General features: G+C 36.6%; 1 pseudogene; it reads right to left on the bottom strand.

Annotated features, from left to right (window-relative positions):
* Nucleotides 1-4526: 4526 nt before the first annotated feature.
* Nucleotides 4527-6460, bottom strand: LOC125196540 (xyloglucan galactosyltransferase XLT2 pseudogene; annotated as a pseudogene).
* Nucleotides 6461-11198: the final 4738 nt, after the last annotated feature.

Raw genomic sequence — 11198 nt, 5'->3', positions numbered from 1 at the left:
AGTTCACTAAGATGAAAAAATAGAGCACTATAAGCACGGATCACAAACACTTCACTCTAAGCATGTTTTACTTCACTGAAATGAAAAATAGTGCACTATAAGCAAGGATTACAAACACTTCACTCTAAGCATGTAATACTTCACTCTAAGCACGTTTTACTTCACTCAAATGAAAAAATATATCACTATAAGCATGCATCACAAATACTTCACTCTAACCATTGAATACTTCACTATGTGCTAGGGGTGAGCAAAAAAACCGAAACCCGAATATCCGAACCGATCCAAGCCGAAAATTTGAAATTCGGTTCGGTTTTTTCGGTTTTTCGGTTCGGTTCGGTTTTAAAATTTTGAAATTTTCGGTTTTTCGGTTCGGTTCGGATGAAAAAAAAAACCGAAAAACCGAATTATATTTAATATATTAATTATATATATATATATATATATTACCTATAAAATACTTAAAACTCAAACCCTAGAATAATTTCTTCCGCCTCCATTCTGCTTTACTCTCTAAACCTAAAACTCTTCATCTTCAATCTCCCAAGTCCAAATCGACGGCTATCTCCTCCAGATTCCAAATCGTCGCCTCCAGCCCATCGTCTCCGCCCTACAGCCGTGTTCCAGTCCGTCGCCTCCGGTCAACAACCGTCCTCCAGTTTGCCGCCTCCCGTCTCCACATCGTCGCCTCTCCAGCCGACCATCCGTCACCTCCGCGGCTCCGCCTTTCAGCCATCCACACCGCCTCCGGGAAGGTACAAATTCAGACTTATGTTTAGGAATTAATTAAAGTGTAATATGTCCAGATTTATAAGTTTTCGATGTTGGCTATGTGTTATTTTTACTTTGATTGTTGAAATTGTGTGTTGTAATTTTGATATGTTGAAATTGAGTTTAATTTTCTCCAATTTACTGAAATTCATATGCACATATGGTCAAATTGAGAATTTTTCCTCTACTATTATTTGCATTTTCTATAATTTATAATTTATTATTATAATCTTCTTAATGTTTGTTCTTGCAGATGTTGAATAAAAGGGAGTACTTGAAGTTTGAGCAAGAAGAAGTTATGAAGTCTTTAGATTCTTGAAAAACACAGTGAAATCTCCATTAGTTAATCATGTTGCCTACATATTTATATATTTATGAAACTTTATTTTGATTGATAGTTGTAGCCTAAATATTTGTTTTTTTGTTGTTTGAGATGTTAATCTTGCTATGGTTTTGTGAATATTTGTTTTTAATTTCGGTTTTTTGGTTTTTTGAAATTTTATAGAATTTCGGTTTTTTTGGTCTAATTCGGTTTTATGGTTTTTCGGTTTTCTGAAATTTTATAGAATTTCAGTTTTTCGGTTTAATTCGGTTTTTATAGTTCGGTTTTCGGTTTTTCGGTTTTCGGTTTTTCAATTTTTCGGTTTGGTTCGGTTTTGATTTTCAAGGAAATTCGGTTTTTCGGGTTCAGTTCGGTTTGGGCAAAAAACCGAACCGAAACCCGAATGCACACCCCTGCTATGTGCACATTTTACTTCACTGAGATGAAAAAAAACATATCTCTATAAGCATGCATCACAAACACTTCACTCTAATCATGGAATACTTCACTCTATGCACATTTTACTTCACTGAGATGAAAAAATAGTGCACTATAAGCACGGATTACAAACACTTCACTCTAAGCACGTTTTACTTCACTGAAATGAAAAAATAGTGCACCATAAGCACGGAATACTTCACTTTAACCACAATATACTTCACTATATGCTCAATATACTTCACCGAAATGTAAAAACAGAACACTATAAGGCATGCATCAAATACTTCACTATAACCATAATTTGGTTCACTATAAAGGTAAAATATTTCACCGTAAACATTCACTATATGCACAATATATTACTAGTTCACCATAAACAAAATATACTACTAGATCACCTCACATACTTCACTATAAATAAAATATACATCACTATAATCATATAAGCACTTCACTGTAATCATGTTATCACAATATAGGTAAAATAGGCTTACATACTTCACTATAAACAAAATATAAATCACTATAAACAAAGAATAGGTACTTCAATTACACAAAATATACTTCAGTTTCTACCGTTAAACAAAATATAAATCACTATAAATAACTATGCATTTAGAATCACATTTTCTACACAGAAATATCGTAAATTAAAATTTAAAATAAAAAATAGGAATGACTCATGATCGAAGCCTTGGAGTATTCCGTCGAGACCTCCGGTTGCATTTTCTTCTAACGTTTAAAACCTACAAAAAATGGAATCTGAATCCGTTGAAGAAATAATAAAAAATGAATTCAAAATTGGTAGGACAACTTGCATTTTGAAAAAAAAATCTGATTTGAATCCGTTATTCGATGACGGAATGAGAGAATTGGATGTTGAGGAAAACGGAATGAGGCGACGACGACGACGGAGTGAATCGGCTTTTTGTGAGAATTTGAGGTTTAGAGAAGAGGAGAAGAGCGATGGAGGGCAAAAGGAGAATTTGGAAATGAGAGAGGAATTCAAGTTTAACCCCAATTTCATTTGTTAAATGACTATTTTACCCCCACCTTCTTATAGTGAACCAATTCATTCTTATAGTGAAGTAAAATCTGGATCAAATACATGACTAAGTATCAGCCTTTGATTTCTTGATCTTGTGGCTGAGATTTGTTCTCTAGTTATATACTTAAGGGATATAACTTAAGGGGTACTTGCCCTATATCACTACTCTATATATATATATTTATAATTTATTTTATTTTATATATACTAATAGAATATAAATATATATAATATAAAATTAATAGAATATATATAATACTATGTATTATATAAAAATATATTAAAAGAATATATATTATATATATGATACAATATACTAAAGTAATAGAAAAAATATATTTAATATTATATTTAAAATATAATTCGATTTTTGGTTTTTTTTCGCCAGAACCGAACCGAACCGAACCGAAAAATCGAAAAAACCGAACCGAATTTTAAAATTTCGATTTAGTTCGGTTCGGATATTCGGTTTTTGGATTTTTTGCTCACCCTTATTATTAACTATTTAATTCGTTATTTATTACTTATAATTTGATTTATTAGAAGTTATGATTTTAAATAATAAAAAAATGAGAAACATAAAATCTAAAATCTAGGTGAATATTATAGTTATTCAATTTTTTTAATATCAAGTGATTATAGATAGTACTAAGAACACATGAATAATACCCTCTCCAGCCATTATAAGTAATGCATGTTTAGTGGAGTAAGATTGAAAAAAATGATGTTTAGTGAGTAAATTATAAAACATAGAAAGTACTCCCTTCGTCCATAAATAATAGATCACTTTTGTCATTTTGGGACGTCCACAAAAAATAGATCACTTTCTTAAAATGGAAAGTTTATCTCTCGTACTTTTCCCACTTTTTCTTCCCTCTCTCCCCTACTTTACTCACTTTTTCTCCCTATCTTCCTTACTTTACCTACTTTTTCTCCTCCTCTCTCTTACTTTACCAATTATACATTAAAACTCGTGTCATACACAAAGTGATCTAGTGTCATACACAAAGTGATCTATTTTTTGTGACCGAAGGAGTATAAAATAGAGTAAATTAAGACTTAGAAGAGATAAAATTTAGTAAATAAATAAATAAAGTAAAAGTGTTTCTATTTGCTAAAAGAAATTATTTATAATAAGACAACCAAAAGTAGCATGATTTTAGCTCAAAAAGTTTGAATGATATTCAGTCCCATATGCTTTAATCGAGCGTTTGTTAGGTGGTAATACAATCTTGTTCTTTCTCTTTTTCGTTTTCCCACTTTTATTTTACATTTTTCCATCTTTTGTTGCGTCTTGTTGTGTTTTCCCATAAGAGCATTCACAGTAGGGCCTAAAACCAACCGGCCGCGTGCGGCAGTGTTTGGGGGCATGGGAGTGCGTCGAGAGGTGCCGCAGCCGATGCTCTTGGGCTCGGCGGTCTCAACGACGCCGTAGAAAAGGCGATAGTGCCCACCGGACCTAAAACTTTTTATATTTATTTAATTGGTCAGGAACAATGCCTTCAATTTGAATGTCGTCCCATTGGCCAAAAAAGAGGGCAAAGGGAAGGGGAATGCAACCGAGCCACCACTCGCAGCGTTGCGGCCCAACGTCAACATCCAAGTGCTGGTAAATGCATCATTGCTGAGGTTGTTGCTCGACTCCACGAGGGTTTGAAAAAAATGTACTAGCAAATGATCGAAAACCTTCACACACAATGGTGAAATAAGTTGTGGCAGATTTTAGGTTGGCGCCATTGCAGGTGCAGAGGCTCCTAATGCTTCACTTAGAATGGGGCGGATGGAGTATAAAGAAAAGAAGCTCCTAATATTACTTATCTATTGATCTTCCATCTTTGCGAGGTGTTTACACCACTACCATTACTCCATTCAGTATCCATTATTCAACCACATCCAAATATGTATCTCTTACTGGTAAAGATTCAAACTGCTAACCTGTGCAAGTCGCCAAATTATATGTTGAAATAAACAGACGCTAGTAATAAGCAATCTCAGCTTGTGTTTGAGGGGGCTGCTGCTGCTGCTGCTCCAGCCCTCCCCCAAAGCCCCCGAAAAAATCTATCACATTACATTGTACACATTTCTGCTACTTTCCCTAATCAATCACCAAACTCATCTTCATAACACAAGTAAGAAAACAAAAACAAAAACAAAAACGAAAAAAAAAAAAACTCATCTCTCCATTCCTTTTCTTCAACGTCTCAATCCCTTCCTTCAGCGCAAGAAATCAGCCCATTCCTTTTCCTCTTTAATCCTCTCCATAGCCCCATCAAATGCAATATCAAAAGCATCCTTAAAGCTCTTGATCCCTGCATTTGGTTTCAAATAGATGATCCTCGGAATCGTCTCGATCACTCTCTCCCTCTTCTTCTGAATCTCCTCCTTGCTGTACCTCTGCAGCACCTCCTTCACCGCCACCGTCCCGTTCCTCACCTCCTCCTCCTCTATAAAAACCGAGTAACTCTCCGGCTCCCCCGGCAAGAACCACTCATACTGCTCGTACGACGTCTTCACAAAGAAAACCGGGACCGAGCCAGCCACCAGGCACTCGAAAACCGCCTTGCTTGTGTAGCTCTCCCCCTTCGGCTGCAGGCAGAATTCCGATTCCAGAAGCGGAATCAGCGTTGCAGACGAATTCTTCGTGCAATCGCTCACGCCGCAGTCCACGGAGAAGCAGGAGCTTGATTCGCGGCGGCAGTAATCAGTCATGAGGCGGCGGAGGTCTTTTTTCCCCCAATTTTTATCGTCGGTTGCAATGAAGGAGAAGAGCTTCTTGCGCTTGTAATCGCGCACGAAGCTCTGCCATTGGATCAAACTCTCCGGTGTTTTGGGGTGGAATCCGGTGGGGTAGGGCACGCTGAGGTCCATGTCGTCGCCGGGATACTTCTCGACGATGAATCGGATCACTTTCTGCATCGAAGGCATGTTGAGGAAGCTGGAGCCCCAGGATTTGCCGGGATCGGTCAAACGGCGGAAATCCCAAGTGATTCGGGAGATGGTCATGAAGTGATCGGAGCCGTTCATTTTTTTCCAGTAGGGCTGCGATTTAACCCACTTCAGCATCATTTTACAATGACGATCCTTGGCTGACGTGTCGTTACCCCATAGGTGCTTTCCCACGGCGAGCCCGGCGTAGAAGGGGATGTAGAAGGCGGTGGCGAGATCCGGATCTAGGGTTCGGCAGTTGTGCTTGAGGATGCGGTGGTGGAAGAGGAGCTCCAGGGAGAATGGATTGGTGTGGTACCAGGATTTGTGGAGATCGCCGGGGAGGGTGCGGCGGAGCTCGGAGGCGGCGCGGCCGTAGCCGTGGTTGGAGATGATGCCGCATTCCCAATTCCAGAAGTCGAGATCGGTGCAATTGGGGACGACGAGGTCGCGATTGAAGGGGGGGGGGAGGTCGTAGGAGAAGACGCGGCCGGAGGGGCAATCGGCGGTGTATAGGGCGGGGGGAGGCTCCGGGAGGGTGGAATTGGAGTGGATCGGGACGTAGCGGACGGAGGGGGAGGGGGAGGAGGAGGAGCGGTCGGGGAAGCAGAGGGGAGGAGTGCGGGCGATGGAGATGATTAGGGCTTGGGCCCAGAGGAAGGCGATGAAGAGCCAGAAACGGGGGTGGGAGGAGAAGTGGATCTTGATGGAATGGAGAGTGGACTTGATGAAATTGGAAGGTTTGGGGGGTTTTTTGACGGTTTGGGAATCGGAGGGAACCATCGGAGCAAATGAATGCTAAGGGGGTAGCAGAGTGGAGCAGAGAGTGAAAAGGGATTAAAGAGGGGAATGCTGAAGAGACTCGCCACCGACACAAAGTGGTTGGGTTGGGTGCTGCCCCCACCCACACCAGATTTGCCCACGATTTTACTAAAATAATTATTTTACTATATAATCTACGACTACAATCTTTTATTTAGTCTTGCTATCTATAAGCTAGCCCCCATCACGAATACTGGAAACTACAGAACATGATTTCCAAAATGGAGGAGAAATGTCAATATTTCCTTCCAATAACAAACGTTATTTTGTACTAGTACAATTTTATACATTAATACCCATATTTTATTAAAAATATAATTTACTTTTTATTAATTTTATATTATAATCTGTGATGTCCCAAAAGTCTCTATTTTTATAGAGCGAGAGAATCTGATAATATCATAACATTTCTCTTAGATTTATAATATTTTTGAAAATAACTTTATGGATAAAAGTTACACATAGATGACTTATTTAGGGGGTCATATTCTAATGCTTATAGCACTCTAATCCAAAATTAAGACCAAATCTCCATCTTTAGATTTTAAAATGAGTGGATAAGATTAAATCTTACGAATCTCAATAAATAGTAGACAAAATATCAACAAAAGGGTAATATCGTCATTAAGTTATCATATGATAATTTTCGTGAATATTTTTTTATATCAACATAGTGTATTACAAATATCAACAATATGACATAAGAATATCAACACTAGTACAAGAAAATATCAACACATATTTATTTAGATTTTTACATGGTTTTATTGAGATTTTTTGATGTATTTGTTGATAAAAATCTGGTTATCAACATTTACGAAAACTAAAATAAAAAATATCAAATTTCATCATCCAAACGTCGTCAGAACATATGCAATTGAGATCTCGTTGGAATCCTTACAAAATTATCTTTAATTTGATATATTTTTTGCGAAAAAATAATTTAAATCGAGAAAGTTACGTAAATTTAAGTTTTAAGATGATTTTAACGAGAGAGAATTGACATTAATAACCTCTAATTTTATTTAATTTTCTTAAATAAAAATATAATCTATGTGGCATTATTTCAACCACTAGATCGTCTAATTTAATGGCTAAGATTTAATCTTAGTTTGGGATTGTTAATTAGTTAGCAATTGATCACTCCCCTACTTAGGGGTGGGTAAATATACCAAAAAAAGATATATCGCTCGTGTCATACTGAAAAATACCAAAAAATATCGAATTTTCAGTATGCCGTAATTTTCGGTACGATACGATATTGTATCATAAGTTTTTGATACAATAACAATATGAATTTTCTTTTACCGCGTTATACCAATGTATATTAAATATGCGGTATGATTGAATATTATTGGTATACCGAAATATATTAAAAATAATACTTATTGAATTTTCGGTGTATCGTACCAAACAGAACGGTATACCGAAATATCGATGCGGTAACGGTATTGATATAATCCATGCCAAAAATTGAATGGACTGGTAGCGGAAGCGTGCGTTGGTTTAATGCACAACAAATAAATCAGATAATCAAGATCTATGTAGACGATTATTTAGACAAATTCTATTCGTGCAATTATCACATGTATCATGCTCATAACTCAAATAAATCATGCTTTAAATTAATTGAAACCTAAAACATGCTTTTCTACGGTTTAGCTATTATACCTTGATGATTCTCCAAAGAATCGAAGATAGCTAGCGCCTTCTCCACGTGAAGATCTTCAGTACTAAACCACGGATCTTTTGTCTGGTTCCCGGACTGTAAACTGATATCAGGGTGGACTGATCACACCAGTATACTAGGACTTAAATAAAGAATATGGAAAACCTATCTCACGGAGGAGAGAAAATCGTCCATTTTCTATGTAGAGAGGGGGACGAAAATTATGAAGTGTAACAACTCATGTTTCTGTCTCCTTTATTCTCCTATTTATATTAAGTCACATATTGAGCCCAGACAAAAATCTATGGAATGTTTTGGATATGGGCTCCTCCAATTAGCTTTTTACTAATTAAATTGAACTACAATTTAATATAAGCTTTTAATTGGAATATTACGAGCAGCCACTACAGAAGTAATATTGCACTCCCCATCCAAATCCGAAATTATAATTAATTCGGGTTTCCATTGCTTTGTTAGAGTTTGTATACTAGAAATCACGTTTCAAGTAATTGAATACTGTAAAACTCTTATTTTATTTTCCAATAAATAAAACAGATTATTTTTTGTCATAATGTTGTTATGTTTTACATTTAATGGATGTTAATGCATGTTTAAATGTATAAGTTAACTTAACAAAGTCTAAGTCTTTGTTTTAGTAGACCGGTTGTGGGCGTCGTCCACTTTAAGGTAATACGGTCAGTTCTAAACAAAGAAAAAGATGAATTTCACAACCTAGATGGAATTTGACTATCCATCGAGAAAGGTTGCAATGTCAGTCCGCATATTTCTAAGCCTTGCTGAAATAAGATGACATTGGTGTGGTATAGCACTGAACGGATCTAACAGCAAGACTTGCCTTAGGCTATCTACTGAAAGGCGAGGTCTTGATAAATATTTATTTCTTAATCAATGTAGGTTAGCATTGAGCATACGGTATTGACTATGCACTACTTTGACTTATCAAATGGTGCGGGTTTTTCGTAACCCAATGATCCTGATATATTGGGTAGTGGTGATCAATATCTAGCGGTGCTAGGATTGCTATTATATTGAATCGTGCGCGAGCTGAGTCTCGTTTGATAATGTCCTCAAGAGGAGCGCGAAACAAGGTTTTATTATTCGGAACCTAGCTAGTTGGAGTGTGATTACTCTATGAATAATAAATAAGCGTTTCATGCTAAGTCCACTCTTGGAATTAATAAGAAGTTAATTAATTAAGTCAATAGCAGACATTAATTAATTAATGGACATTTTAATCTTAAGCACGAGAAATGAAAGATAAACGGAAACCCGAATTACTTGTAATTTCGGATTTGGATGGGGAGAGTTCAATATTACTTCTGTAGTGGCTGCTCGTAATATTCCAATTATAACTTATATTAAATTGTGGGTTCAATTTAATTAGTAAAAAGTAAATTGGATGAGCCCATATCCAAAACCTTCCATAGATCCCTGTCTGGGCCCAATAGGAACTTAATATAAATAGGAGAATAAAGGAGACAGAAAACACAATTTTTCATCATTGTAATTTTCGAAAATTCCCCTCCCCAGCTGAGGAGATTTTCGAATTCCTCTCCTATTCCAAAAAGGATTTCTTCTGTCTTCTTTATTTAAGTCCTAGTATTCTAGTAAGATCAGCCCACACTGATATTGGGATACAGTTCGGGAACCAGAGAGAAGATTTGTGGTTTAGTACTTAAAGCATCACGTGGAGAAGAAGCTAGCCATCTTCAATTCTTTGGAGAATTAATTAGGTATTTTCTGCTCCGTAGAAAAGCATGTTTTAGGTTTCAAATATTCTTAAAGCATGATTAATTCAAGTTATGAGCATGATACATGTGATAATTACGCGAATAGCTTTTGTCTAAATAATCTGCTAAATAGATCTAACTTTTATGTGATTAATTTATGCGCCCGCTTCCGCTGCCGGTTCCAACATGCTTGTCATTTATTTATCGCGCTTAAGATAGAAACATCCATTAATTAATTAATGTCTGCTATGGACTTAATTAATTAATCTCTTATTAATTCTAAGAGTGGACTCAGCAAGAAAGCGTTATTTATTATTCATAGAGTAGTCAACCTCCAACTAGCTAGGTTCCGAATAATAAAACCTTATTTCGAGCTTCTCTTGAGGATGTTATCAAACGAGACTCATCTCGTGCACGATTCAATATAATAGCAATCATAGTACCGCTAGATATAAATCACCACTACCAATATACCATGTTTATTGGGTTGCGAAAAACCCGCACCATTTGGCAAGTCAAAGTAGTGCATAATGAATACTGTATGCTCAATGCTAACGTACATTGATTAAGAAACAATAATTATCAAGATCTCGTCTTTCAGTATATAGCATAAAGACTAGGGGTGACAAATCGTGCGTGTCGGGTCGTTATCGTGTCGACACGATAACGACACGAACACGACCCGTTAAGAAAACCTCAAACACGAACACGAACACGGCCCGCTACCCTCAGACACGAACACGGCACGAACACGACACGAACCCATTAACGACACGAACCGTTTCGGGTCAACACGACACGAACCCATTAATGACACGAAAATAAGTATTGAAAAATGAAAATAATAAGAATAATAATATTAAAATAATATGTGTTAATAAGAATAATAATATCAAAATATTATGTGTTAACGGATAACACGAACACGCATTGTTAACGGATAACACGAACCCGACACGAACACGACACGAACATGACACGAAATTTTCGTGTCCTTAATGGGTCGACCCGATAAGGACACGAACACGATAAGCTCTGACCCAAACCCATTAATTTCGTGTCGGTTCGTGTCGTGTTATCGTGTCGTGTCAAAAATTATCAGCCCTAATAAAGACATGTCTAGTTGTTAGATCCAATTTAGTGCTATACCACACGAATGTCATCTTATTTCAGTAAGGCTTAGAAATATGCGGACTGACATTGCAACCATTCACGATAGGTAGTCTAAGCCTATCTAGGTTGTGAAATTCTTCTTTTTATTTGTTGAGAACTGACCATGTTATCTTAAAGTGGACGACGTCCATAACCGGTTTACTAAAACAAAGACCTAGATTGTGTTAAGTTACTTATACATTTAAACATGTAATAAATCCATTAAATGTAAAACATAACTACATTATGACAAAAATAATCTGTTTTTATTCCTTGAAAAATAAAATAAGAGGTTTT

The sequence above is a fragment of the Salvia hispanica genome, chromosome 4 (genome assembly GCF_029641045.1).
Source record: "Salvia hispanica isolate PSC_SH4W2 chromosome 4, Shi_PSC_v1, whole genome shotgun sequence".
Classification (NCBI taxonomy): domain Eukaryota; kingdom Viridiplantae; phylum Streptophyta; class Magnoliopsida; order Lamiales; family Lamiaceae; genus Salvia; species Salvia hispanica.
This window is presented reverse-complemented; position numbering and strand designations above follow the sequence as displayed.